Below are 14,057 nucleotides of genomic sequence, written 5' to 3'. Positions count from 1 at the left end.
ATTACATATATATAAATTCATAAATACAAAACCACAGCTATATGTTAAATAAGTTCTTAAATAAAGATGATGTTTCCTGGAAAGTAATAAAATAAATAGCACAGTGCACCATAATACTAACCTTAGCAATGCTTGGGCTTTCAACCATGTTTTTCATTTAGATTATCCACTGAAGGATTCTGATATTTGTGTTTATGTTTCGGTTTTTTTAATGTTTCTGAAAATGAAAGCTGGAAAATCAGGCTTTTAATGGTGTGGAAACCCAGAGCTGCAAATGGCAGCATATTCTCAGTGACGTCAATCATCCGTTTGTGGGACGTGGATTGGGTCCCAGTAGATTATTTATTCCACATATATATCTGCAACACCAAGAATCAATGTATTTCATGACAGTAATGACTAAATGCAGTCCCTAAAATCTGAGGATCAAGAATACACATTTCATTAATTTTTTAATAAGTTGATATTTTGGAAATGGTTATCCTATAAAGCATTGCAGGCATACCTGATAAATGTCAAATATTAGATGAAATAAAACATAAAAAGAATTTATGTAATTTAAACTCTATCTGATAACCGAGTTATATTAAGAACAAATCCACGCACAGTAATCATCTTGCATTTATCTATTAGGCTGTCCATGAATTTGTGTGGCACTCAGATTGCCTTTGATTTCACTACACAGAACATTTTTCATTCATGAAGTAGTAGAATTTTATTACAAATTAATTCAGAAGCATGTTTAAAATTTAAACATATTTATGAATTAGGGCTGCAATGACACAGAACTCAGAGAGCAAGTTTTGCTAAGACAGAAAAAACAGATGAATGTGAACATCTCTGCTTCTACCTGTTCAGCTGTAAATATTTCTGGTGACACTATCAGCAGACTAGCAGATCTCTTGAACTGAACAAATTAATGCTTTGCTGTTGCTCCTGCTGTGTTTGTCATGAACCATCTGTGCAGCAAAAAATGATTTATTGTCACTTTCTCCCCAAAACTCTGGGATTAGCTGGTTTTCCAGAAGTTATTTCTTTGGTATTAGTATAAATATGTAAGTTTAAAAAAAAAAAAAACACCACCAAAATAAACAACAAAACCCCAACTCTCATTTCCTCTAGCAGTGGGCTTTTACCTTTTCTCCACGAGCAACCAGAAGTTTGTAAAAAAGCCAGAACAATGTCAAATTAACCTGAAAACCTTCCAGTTCTTTTTCATCCTGTGAACAGATGATTTTCAAGTTTAGTTTGATTTGTTCAGAATGACCCACAACAACAGAAGGGATTGCTTGAGCCAAGTTATTTCATTTGCAATTAGCTTGAAATGAGCTGCCTAGACAAAAACCAGGTTTTGTTTTTGAATTCTTATTACCTGACATGTAGGACTTTACATAATGTGACTTGAATACAATATAGAGTGCTTAGCACAATAAAAAAGATACAGTTTTTATTAGCTGCAATCAATACCAAAATTTTAAATTACAACTAAGATATATAAATGTAACTACTATGTTCATATAACATAGTAGTTTCAGAAATCATACAAATTAAAGGGTTTCTTGTAAGGAAGAGACATGAAGGCCATTCCAAACTGGATGTTTGGGGCTAGATTTCTATGTATATTACAATTACTTTACCTTTATATTCTATTTATACTTTACATTACTTTACATTAATTACATTAAATCACAAGATGACTTCTGCACGTCTACATGTGGCCCTTTAAAAATACATGTTCAAAAGCATTCAAGCAAAATTATTATATGAAATCAGCATGATAATAATGTAAATGCAGATACGTAAGATTTTTGTTGCTTTCCATGTCAGGCTAGAATACAAGAAGAATGATCGCATTGTTAGGTTGGAGAAGATTTGGGGAGGGTGGGAACATGAGAACAAAACCAGCATGACAGTCTTATACTAGAATACTCATTTCAGAACTACCTAAAAGAACAAACAATATCTCAAAATCATGAGAAACAAGAATAAAGTTCCAATTTGAATTACTTACAAGAATGTAGGGAAAGAGATACACAGTGTCTTGCCTCTAGGCAACATATTCCAGTGATTAGAACAAAATCTTTTCTGGTTTAGTCAAACTTTTTTCCCTAAAAAAGTATAATGGTTCCTAATGAAGGGTGGAACTTAACACTGTGGCACATACTGGCTTAATTTAATAATAACATATTTTGAAATGCTCTTGTACGTATTTACAAATGAGAAATACCAAAACCTGAAGTTTTTCTCCTCAATGTCTCCTACAACTTTTCTTTTTTTTCCTAAGCTAGAGAGAGTTAAGTTCTGGTCATAATGATCTCAGGTGACACCATGCCAAATCCTTTCCTATTCTATCTGAGATGACATGACAGTGCATTACACAGTGAAGCAGAAGTTACCACCATTGTGACCTGATGAAACCTAAAAAGAATGCTTGAGCTTTTATATTATATTTTTCTGACTTTAAGTCTTCTTCTAGAGAGAAGTAGAATGCTTTGATCCAGCATTTTCATTTGCTGCTATCCAGAAAATACTATGATGACAAAATTACTTTCTAGAATTTTTCCATAACCCCGACAAAGGTATAAAAAACATACTTTGTGGGAGTTTTGATGTTCAAGACTTCTATAACAGCATTTAAATGCACTTTAAAGTAGAAGCATTTATATTACAATTTTTGCATAAATCTATTGTAACTAGGAAAAGAAGAGAGTTTGTTTTAAATCAGAAAACTATAACTGTATTTTAAACTAATATGGACCTTTTTCAAAACCAACTTATATCATTTGAAGGCTGAGACCTTCAGACATTATCCACCACAGTGAACCTACAGGCTTTAATGGGATCATTTGGATAAGATGACCATTTCAGGGTGAACAGGGGTTAAAGAACCAAATCTCAGATATATGCAATAAAGCTGAGGTACACGAACAGAAGAAACACTGTAGAATAATTCTGTCTCCCTAATTTATATGAATATAAAACCTTTTTATATTACCTGGACTTTTTTATTTTGTTTATCAATACAGTTGAACTAGAAAATATATTTAGAACCCTTTCTTTCTGACCTCCTTCACACTGTTTTCACACCAATGTAATTTCATATACTTTAATTGTATTACTTTTGCTTTTCCTTATTGCAGACAGACTTAAACTCTTATTATCCCTCAAAATAAACTGCTCATTATTTTAACAGCTTCCTGCAGTCAGAGCTTCTCAGCATGTATCACATTTCTATTTCTTAAGTTACAAATGCAAAGCAGTTGGGGGTCTGGCTGATTTAACATCCAGATTTGCTTAGAGGAAGCAAGGATGATTTTATGTTTCTCTGTTCACTGATGATGTGTGGTATTTGAACTTGTTCATCTATATTTAGAAGGACTTATTAGGCACCATTACTGAGAAGAGAAACACAAACTAAGGTCAAACCTCAAGCAAGGTAATTAGAGTTATGCTTCTCCTGCTGGAGGACTTCAACAACCCCAACATCTACTGGGAAGATAGCACAGAGACCTGCAGGAGACAGACAATGCAGAAGACTTTCAGAAGGCCCAGAGGAGAACTTCTTGAGCCAGGTAATAAACAACTCTACCAGAGGGGATGTGATACCTGGTCGGATAGTCATAATGTAATTGAGCTAACTGGGGACATCAAGACTGGAGGCAGCCTGCACTGAGGAATTGTGCATTGGTGGAGTTTGCAGTCCTGAGGGATATGGGTCAGGTAAGGAGTAAAGTCAGGCCCCGAACTTTAGTAAAGCAAACTTGCAGCTCTTCAAGGAGATAGTCAGTAGGATCCCCTGGGAGACTGTCCTCAGGGACAGGGGAGTGGAACAGAGCTGGCAGATCTTTATGGAAGTCTTCCATACAGTGCAAGAACTAGCAATCCTCAGGAGCAAGAAATCAGGCAAGGAAGGTAAGAAACTGGCATGGCTGCATAGGGAACTGCTGGTCAAACTAAAGGGAAAGAAGTAAACGTGCAAGCAATGGAAACGAGGACAGGAAACCTGAAAGAGTATAGAGGAGAAATTTGGTTGTGTAGGGATGTGTGATGTGAGGAAGACCAAGGTGAAGCTGGAACTGAACCTGGTAAGGGTCACAAAGAATAACAGGAACAGCTTCTATAGGTATGTCAATCAGAAAAGGAAGGTCAAAGAAAGTGTACCCCACCCTAATAAAACAACATTGTTAAACTGGTAGCAATAGATGAGGAGAAGGTTGAGGTACTCAACAATTCTTTGCCTGAGTCTTCAGTGGTATTGTCCCTTCCCATACTTCTTGAGTGGATGGATAGCAGGATGGGGACTGGGAAAGCAAAGTGCTTCCCACTGTAAGTAAAAATTAGGTTCATGACCAGAATGTGGTTAAGTCTATGGGACCCAATGAGATGCATCCCGGGGTCCTGAAGGAACTGGCTAATGCAGTTGCCAAGCCACATCCCATGATATTTGAAAAGTCATAGCAGTCTGGTGAAGTCCCAGGTGACTGGAAAAAGGGAGACACTTTACTCTCTTTAGAAAGGATAGAAAGGAGGACCCTGGTAACTGCTCCTCCTGGGAGATCATGGAACAGATTCCGCTAAGGCAAATGGAATACATGGGGGTGATTTGGGACAGCCAGCACGGCTTCACCAAGGGCAAGTCCTGCCTAACCAACCTAGTGCCCTTCTATGACGGAGTAACTATGCCAATGGACATGGAAAGGGCTACAGACATTATTTTTCTGGACTTCTGTAAAGACTTTCTGTAAAGCCCCCACAATTTCTTTCTCTTTAAATTGGAGAGATGGATTTGATGGGTGGACTGTTAGATGGATAAGGAAGTGGTTGGGTGGCCACATCCAGAGGTTAGTGATCAACAGCTCAGAGTTCCAATGGACATCAGTGACGAGTGATGTACCTCAGAGGTCTGTACTGGGACCAGTGTTATTTAATGTTATCTTTTCCGACATAAGACAAAGGGATCAAGTGCACCCTCAGCAAATTTTCAGGGATCCTACAAGAAACATGAAGAGAAATTTTTTACAAGGACATGTAGTGACAGGACAACGAAGAATGGCTTCAGACTGAAAGAGAGTAGATTTAGATTAGACATTAGGAATAGATTCTTTACTATGAGGGTGGTGAGGCACTGGAAAAGGTTGGCCAGAGAAGTTGCGGATGCCTCCCTCCCAGGAAGTGTTCAAGGCTAGACTCTGAGGAGTCTGATCTAGTGGATGTCCATGACAGTAGGGCTGGAGCTAGATGGTCTTTATGGTCCCTTCTGATCCAAACCATTCTATGATTCTACAAAGTTTAAAAAAAGCCCAGAACAATCAACCCTTTGTTGAACCAGAGCCAATGTGCTCAACCAATTCACTTGGAAACCTGAAAATAAAAGGCAAATATTTATCTATATCACCTGAAAAATAAATTAAGCTTCTGCATAATTTTGGCGTAACACAGCAATTTAACTCATTAAATATGTCACTTGTGTTACATCAAAATCCTGAGAAAGACAAGGCTACATTGTTTGACATTTGACCTCTAAGTTGCCTCCTTCCTAACGCTGCAGACTTTCTGGGGAAAAAAAAAGGAATTATTTTGTATTTCCTAGTAAGTTTCCATGTGAACAATTCTTATACAATAGCACTTTCAACTGAGCCAAATCCTTTCTGGACTAAATGAGAGTGAAATGCACCCTCTCTGAAATTACAAATCTGTCTTCCTACCACCATATTCCAAGCTGTCCTCACGTGGGCTCAACTTGCTTTTCAGTCTCCTATCTTCAGGGGCTAAATTAGGAGCTTTGTCATCTTTAATTCCTTCTAAGCTGTTAGGGAAAGATAAGTAATTCCATGTGATAGCCCAGGAGTTAAATGATTACAGAAGGAATCCCAAATAAATGCAGAACTACTTGCAGCCAGGTAGGCTTAATCCAGGCCAGACATCTTACAAGAGGAACTATGATCAAACAATGGTGCTAGAACATATCCATAAATTCCAACTGTCACCAAAACTTCTTGTAAAGCTCTTTCAGAAATAAACAAACTTTTAATAGAATAAATAATAGCTTCAGAAGCTAGTTCTATATAGCAGCAATTTAACAGAAATCTGGAAATCTGCATATTCTCTCCACAGATCTAAACACCTTAGGGAAAGTATGTGTTGAAAAATCTAAGTCGATGTGACATAATCAGCTACACCTATAGCTACTGAAACACATATAGGACCTTCTCTTTTTTCTTCCACCCGCAGAATCTCTGCCAGAAGAATCAGTACATACTATGGAACAGAATCCACTAAGCCTAACAAACAAGATTATTGTGTCTTAATTGGTTTAAAAGGATTTTAAGTGCTCTTGCTGGTCACTTAATACTTTGGACTTAGTCTCCCACTGGTGTATTTTTGTCAGCCAAAGGCAGAATTGGAAGTGCATCAGTATTTAATTCCATTTTGGCCTCCTTGTTCCATCCAAGAGCAGATTAAGTACAGCATTGATTGTACAAGCTATATCCATACTTTGGCAATACAGGGTATCAATACACCGATGCTATGGTAGATATGGCTATATGGTTAACAGATACTCCCATAGTAAAGGAAAATTAGGGAATGATCTTGCCTACTAGAATCAAAATCAACCCTACTGCCCAACTGTTGGTTTGCTCTCTGGCTTCTGCTTGGACTTTACATGTGGCTCTGTCCAGAACAGTTCATTTAAACACTCTTTGAAAAAGGAGATGTCACAGCATAAGTTTTGGATCTCTCTGTAGTGCATATCAATTATCACAATTTCTACCTCATAGATCAGAACATCTTAAACTGAAAAAACCACATTCACAAAACACCACGGTCAAAGACTTGATTCAAAGCTACTTGAATCAGTGTAAAAATCTTAGGATTCCAATAAGCTTGGAAACCAGAAGCCAATCTCGTGTCATTACCTAAGCCTTCTCTAGCTTCTGAAATGGATCTGTGTGTGTGGTATAAACTAAAGGATAAATCATACACTGCACTACTTGTGCAGACTAGGAGAGGGTACCATAATAAAGTGGGAAAACAGTGGCTTTTCCAGAAGACTTGTCTATCTTCTCCAATACCAATTCAGTGTGAAGTGCATGATTCCAGCACTGAGTAGAAAGCCATTCTGAAGACAAAACGAACCAGGCAGATAGTCCCAGGGGCATGATTTTAAACAAAGATAGGTTTTGCCAGCCAAACCAAGTGAAGCAAACAAATGAACTCAAACTGACAACCCTCATGACAGTAACTTCTAAGTTTTGAGAGTTAATCATGCTGCATTTTGACAGATTACTGATGAAATCTTTCAGATTTGCCTTGTCAGTCACTTATTAGCAGACATCTAATGAATAGCATATAAAGCAGACTTGTTAAGTATAGTGCCTGCTGACAGCTCAATTTAAAAGTGAAGGGTAAAGAAAATTCACTACAGAGCGAGTGTCAGTTTTTCCACAGAAAAAGCCTACTTTGTGTTAACAGTCCGCACAGGTCTGGTAGGGCTGTTCTCCATCTGTGTGACCCCAGCTGCCACAGGGATATGACAACAGTTAGCAAGGAAATGGCCAAGCACTCAGGTGAAAGACAGGCAAATATCACTGGAATGATGACATCCTATTAATTTCCTTGCTTGGGAAAGATAGTGAAAAGATACATCCTGAGGTGTATCAGTTATATTTGAAACTGCCTTTATTTTGATTTTTTATTTTACTTTAATTACAGAGATGAGTTCAGTTTTGGGCTGTGTCACGGAGTATTCTAAGTTTGAAGGGATCCATAAAGATCATCAAGTCCAACCCTTAAATGAATGGCCCATATGATATTTATGATATGAATTATTATTGCCATTAAATTATCTTTTTTCCCAACATAATATAGTATGTAAATAATATAAAATTTACAACACGAAATGTGTTTTTACGAAATGTTTCCTATTGACTTCGGAAATGAGGTCTAACAAAAAACAAAAAAATACTTGCTGAATGTTCAAACCCTTAAAGGGAAGAGATTAAAGCAGAGCCAAAGAAAACTGTTGATATTATTTATATTGAAATATTTATCTTCTCACACATAAAAATACACCTTTGCTAAAAAAGCTGGAATAGAAGGGCTTATTCTGATAAATAGATAAAGCACCTTTTTTTTTTTTTTTTTTTTTTTTGTGAAGGAACTTTACAGGTTTTCTTTCACAGTCTTCTAATTTTTTATCTATGTTGATTTAAAAAATAGAAACTCAACTAATTTTACAACTGTATCTCTCAAACAGGATATCACATTCAGGGACAAGTGAGATAAGAGCAGACTGAGAGTTTGCTGATGGGCAGGCTAACGCTAAGGAGCTTTCACCTCTCTTCACCTGGCCTTTTCTATACCTTTTGGTTGTCTACCTGTTACTTGATATACATATTATGGTTATGAACTTGGATTTATTGCTGTCCTTCATCATGGCATGAAAGCAGACTGGTGATAGAAGACTAGAAGTAGAATAAAAGCACCTCGACTCAAGTAGGCAAATGAAAAACACAGAAGGCATTTCAGCACAGCCTAACCTAGCCAGAAATACAATAGACCATATGGAGATGCTCATAAAGAGACACAATCATCATAAAAGCACAATGATGGCCCTTTCATGTTGTTGAATATTTTATTTAATAATCAGCTATAATAAATAGTCTACAGTGGCTTCCTAAGAGGAAGAGCTGAATGGTTTTCAGAAAGTGATAGGAAGATGTGAAGAATACTAATTTTCTCGAAAGCATAAGTCTTTCAGAGGTACCTCTTTCATATGAGAAAGAAATAAAAAAGGGAGAAACTTCCAAAGCTTGAGTGGATTCGAAACTACTGTTTCTAATGTCATGTTGGAAGGTTCAACACATGCAAGGAGTCCCTGATTCTAACAGTGATTCTAGTGGTGAATAGAAATTAATCATTATTAGAAAAATTAATATTAGAAATCTGTTAAAAGGTGCAGTAGGTAAAAAAAGCTCCACACCCTGATGCTGTACATGTAGATGTACTCAGGAAACTCTAAATCCAAGTTTAAAAGAGGATTTCTGGCATAAGATGGACAAAAAGTGTATATTTGGTGGTAAATTATTAACCATATTATTTAGAAATAGTATCATTAGAGGAAAACAGCTATACATATGATTCTACATACACAGTTACTACTTCCTTGGGCAGTTCTGCCTAGTGTCTGAAATTAATTAAAAGTTTCTTACCCATTCTCATATTGCAAGTGAACTCACTGAGGTGACTGGAGGCTTTTCTAGTGGTCTAGGATTCCTTTCTGAAGCTCTGTATGCTTATTAACAGTAGTTACATCCTATTACATGTAATATTTTCAATATTGCTAAAATTTATGCATTTAGTAAGTGTTAGAAGTAAGAGTGGGGAAGGATATTTTATGTAACTTTAGCCAGAAAGTTATATTTGAAGTTTTAATATAGATTTTTCACTGCAGATACAGATATATGTTGCATGAAAAACAGATTATGAACAGTAAGGCAAGAAATACTATCTTATACAGAATACAAAGAAGTTTCAGCTGTTTCCATGCCCACAGCAGACTAAAATGTGGTCCCCTGAAAAATTACAGATGATTTTGCAACCTCTACAACCACTACCACCATGTAGACTGCTGCCAAATTAGACTTCCATGTTTAAATTAAGAGTGGCATTTAATATTCACTGGGAAGGATATGACTGAAACATGGCAATTCAACATCATGATGTTACAATCTCTTTAGATTTAAATATCTTTCTTATATCTCAAGCAGGATAAAAACTTGGAGAAGTGAGACTGCAGATATTTATTTGTAAAGGACTTAGTATGCTTCTGAGAATTAGAATTTAGTAACTCAGATCCTAAAGTTAATCTTTTTTCCCCACCTGATCTTTACCCATATAAAGAGAAAAAAGGTCTTCCTTCATACCTCTACAAGAACTAAATGAGGTCATAAGTGTGTCCAGTGAAATATGGATTACTTTTAAGAGGTCCCTTAGCACAGAAGCTCATTAATTTGACAAAGGAACCTACAAAAAATCACCCTTCAAAAGTAAGATGTTGGCTCTGACTCTACCTTCAATTCAATGGAAGCCAACAACACAACAGCTGCTCCACCAAAAGTCACAATGAATGCTGGCCACAGCAAGGTGTCCCGTGATAAACAGTCAAAAGAGTGTTCAGGGACACCTATCTGATGGCTGTGTGCCTCTGTGTCTTCTTCAGGACCGCCACCTCTGCCTACTATCAAAAAAGAAAACAGGAAAAGCCCTGAAAAAATAAGTAATGTCCTTAGAGTTAGAGCTGTCTGTGAAAAATATCCAAGCCAAATAATCTAAGACAAATAAAGTAAACTCTCCAGCATAACTTCTGGTATGTACAGCATACTGTACATATCAGAAGTTCATAGAGGTGAGTGTCCCTGGTGGTGCAGTGGCTAAACCACAGCGTTGTCAACGCTGAGATCTGGGTTCGATTCCCGATTAGGACACTCCCCGGGCAGATGGAGCTCGCTAGCCCTGTAAGGCAATCCATCTACGTCCTGAGGACCTCGCTGCCACTGTCCAAGCTCGCTTGGCCCCGGCAGATGAACCTCAGGATTAAAGGGTGGGCTCAGTTCCAAGCACACTGTGTCTCACCTAAAAAATCCAATGCGCAGGCTGGAAGGTGGAAAGACCTTCCCCGGTTCTTCGTTCGCGAAGAGACTGGCCATTATATTCTTTGCAAACCTATAGGTTGAAAATGAGCAGTTAAGAGGGACATGTACTCAAAGGGGGGGAAAAGCCCTTTTAAAATATTGTTATAAAAAGAACACACAATTTAAAATAAAGAAAGAGTCATTCAAACTTAATTGTGCATAGAACTGTTTTAAAGATTTTGGAAATTTCAATATTAAGTATCCACTGACAGCAAATGCTAGAATTATTTCTAGCTGGTGGATTTTTTCTTATTAAAAATTAATATCAGTTCTTTGTAAACTTTGGCCATTTGCTTTCACAAACTGCAGACAACAAATTATGCAAATCTGCAGATTTACATCTAATTTAATAGTTGCGGTGTAATTTGATTTTAGGAGCTTTCTCTGATATGTAACAGAATGAATGGGGTGAACTCAGTGTCAACACTGTTTTGGCTGAAACCTGGACTCAGTGCCATTTCCAGAAAGAAAGTCATCTTCAGATTTGCTGATCTTGGAGAGGATCAGAAGTATATAGAGAACAAAAACGTAGTTGTATAATATCCTCAAAAATTATTAAAAAAATCTCAGTAAAAATTGCTGTGCTCACAGAGAGGTAAAAAGCAAATTGAATGGACATCAGCAGCCAATTTCATATGTATCCAAACAGTAATTCAAAAATCCACCAACTTCTCTGCCTGAAGAGGCTGCCAAAGCACAAAATCATTCATTAAAACAAATACTTTAGACAGTTTGATAGCCAGATCTGTTAGAGCTCTGACAGCCCAATGACTAAAACAAAAAGGAACAAGAGAGATATTATATGGCACTTAATCAAACTTATCAAGACTAAAACACACTTCCCTACTTTGCTACTTTAAAAAGACTACAGGACTCCCAAGTTTTTCTACAGCAAACTTATTTTTCATCTATAATTTTGCAGTTCTGAGGGTCAGATTTTCTGTGAAGTCTTTCCTTCTGCAAATGTTTGTTGTACCAGAAAGATCAGATTAAAACTGTTGATTGCTAATGCATTTCAGAAAAGCTGATGAGCTGATGTAGTTGGAGTAGAGTTGGCTGTACCCTATCTCTTCTGGATCAACAGCAAGCCTGAAACTTCTCAACAGCCCTAACTGGTGGGTGAGTTAAACCTAGCAGTAACTTCAGGTTCATCATCTTATGATGGCTACTTCAAATTATTCAAACACATATAAAGATACAGAGGTAGTGGAATAGCAGAGTAAACAATTTTATGTTACTCTTAGTCTGTGATTCCATATTTGGCAATAATGATAGTTACTGGATATTTTTCAAGACTTTGTCCCAACAGTTTGAAATCCACATATGTGTGGCACTGAAAGAGTCCACCTCTCTTTATAGTCTGCAAATCCTCTTCTTTACTCCTCCCTTCTAGTGTGTGTATAGTCACATTATGGTCAAGATAGCTCTGTCAGATAGCCAGGTTATTTAAGGAAAGCCATACCAGTGTGTCTGCTTTTGCTCAGATTTATAATCCAGATTTATTTAATTTTTTAGATAAAATATACAAGTACCTAATTCCCCATTCAGCAGCTTCAGTCATTTGTAGCCAACTGATTTGCTTGTGGATAATACCAAGCCACTCAGACAAACAGGGCTTTAAAATTTAAATGATTTTATGTGGATATTACCAAGCAGACAAACATGATGGATCGTTTGTTTCTGGTTTTAGTCCTGCCCCTGTCACCTTTCTGGTTTATATGTTTTCTTTCCAACAATGAATTTCAGCTACTTTTTCCATGTTGGTTGTTATTCATATTTGGTTGCCCATGATGACAAATACTGCTCAACTATACTTCTATAAAGTTGCCTATGTGGGGTTTGCAACAAAAGCAAAAAATGTTCAGAGAAAAATGATTTAGTCTCTACAGCTCTTGGAAGTTGGTCAGCCTTTGCCTGCTGAAAGATTAAAGGAAATGTAACAAGTGAGAAGGGAAGAATCTCTCTCTTAAAAGACAAACGTTACCTAAACTATCGATCAGCTTGAATAGGGGTTTCAAGATGCAGCTTAGTAGGAGTTTGATAGATTTCACGTCATTGGCTGAATAATTTATTTTCTGCCAGCCAAAGCAATGTTTGTAAACTGTACTGCCTGGTGACTGATGATGCCAAGGGCAAACAATGAACAGAGAATAAGAGAAGAGATGAAAAGAAGCTCTGCTGGCATAATGAGGAGAAACGGTCCTTCATCATCCTATCAGGGCTACAGCTCTGAGAGTTATAAATCACTGTGCTCTGCCTCACAGCCTTGGATAGGCATAGCATAATAAATTCATTAAAGTAAAGCATTCAGTGTTGCATGTATTTTTATGTGGTAACAGGTATGTTTTCCTAACAGCTTTACAGAAATGCCTCTTTGGCTGGAATGTATCCATGCAGATACAAACTGAGGTGTGTTCATGATATACATTAATATCTAAGCAACAATAAATGTGAAGCACACTTTATTTGATAGTGTAAATCAGTTTCAATGCCATTTTGAACTAAACAGTGCTTTTTCATTGCCTTTATGGCAGACTTAGAAGACAGGAGCACTCTAGTAGGTCTCATTTCCTTTTGAATAATTTAAACAAAATGAAGATTGGTTTATGATTTGCTGCACTTTGAATCTCTCAAAGTAAGTTTAATAAGAAAGTTACTGACTTAAATTGTCTGTTTTGCAATCAGGATATTATTAAACTAACTATAAAAAGGGCTCTGGTCCTTTGATTTTTGCTATTATTGTTCTTTGATGAGATTCATATAACACCATTGTTTTTGAAAGATTAGATAGATAGATAAATACACACATATATATATATTTACACATAGTAATGAAAGAGATTCTTTAATCAATGATGATAATGAACATCTCTTCATTGAATAGCGTATATCAAAACATCTACTCCTCCTGATGAACAGACCACTTTTTGTATTATTTCTCATAGTTTATTTCATGCATTCAGAACCACCGTCTGCAGGTGAAAAGCAGTTTCAAGACAAATTGTCAAACTGTCTTGGCATTAAATATTATTTATACTGCAATATGATTTGTATATATATCGATCAGGTAAAACTAAAATTAATTTCTTTGGCAAAATTTCTCAAGCAACTAGTGCCACCATGATTGAATGTATCTATCATATTTACCATTTCTCATTTCACAAAACAGGAAAGAATTAAACGCTGCTTTAAGGACATTTAGTTTTCTTGTGTGATAGCTCTCGTGTGTATTTTATTTAGTCTGAAACAAAAACCACAAGAAACTCAGTGTGCAGTATCATAAATCAGTAACACTGATTACTAAAAGTCCTCTGTCATTAAGCACTCATAGTAGTATTTAAATTCAAATATAAAACTGACAAC

At 36.6% G+C, this 14,057-nt stretch overlaps 1 long non-coding RNA gene across 2 annotated transcripts in view; it reads right to left on the bottom strand.

Moving 5' to 3' along the window:
• LOC114062049 overlaps positions 1–10,229 on the bottom strand; it is a 34,728-nt gene extending 24,499 nt beyond the window's left edge. For both annotated transcript variants that reach the window (XR_003572296.1, XR_003572295.1), the window contains exon 1: positions 10,074–10,229. This is a non-coding gene — a long non-coding RNA (uncharacterized LOC114062049). The remainder of the gene's footprint in view (positions 1–10,073) is intronic.
• Positions 10,230–14,057: the final 3,828 nt, after the last annotated feature.

This window comes from Empidonax traillii, unplaced genomic scaffold, assembly GCF_003031625.1.
Source record: "Empidonax traillii isolate 1590-97213 ecotype Southwest subspecies unplaced genomic scaffold, ASM303162v1 scaffold379:size601899, whole genome shotgun sequence".
NCBI classification, from domain to species: domain Eukaryota; kingdom Metazoa; phylum Chordata; class Aves; order Passeriformes; family Tyrannidae; genus Empidonax; species Empidonax traillii.
The sequence above is the reverse complement of the archived record's forward strand: the minus strand, read 5'-3'. Positions and strand labels throughout refer to the sequence as shown.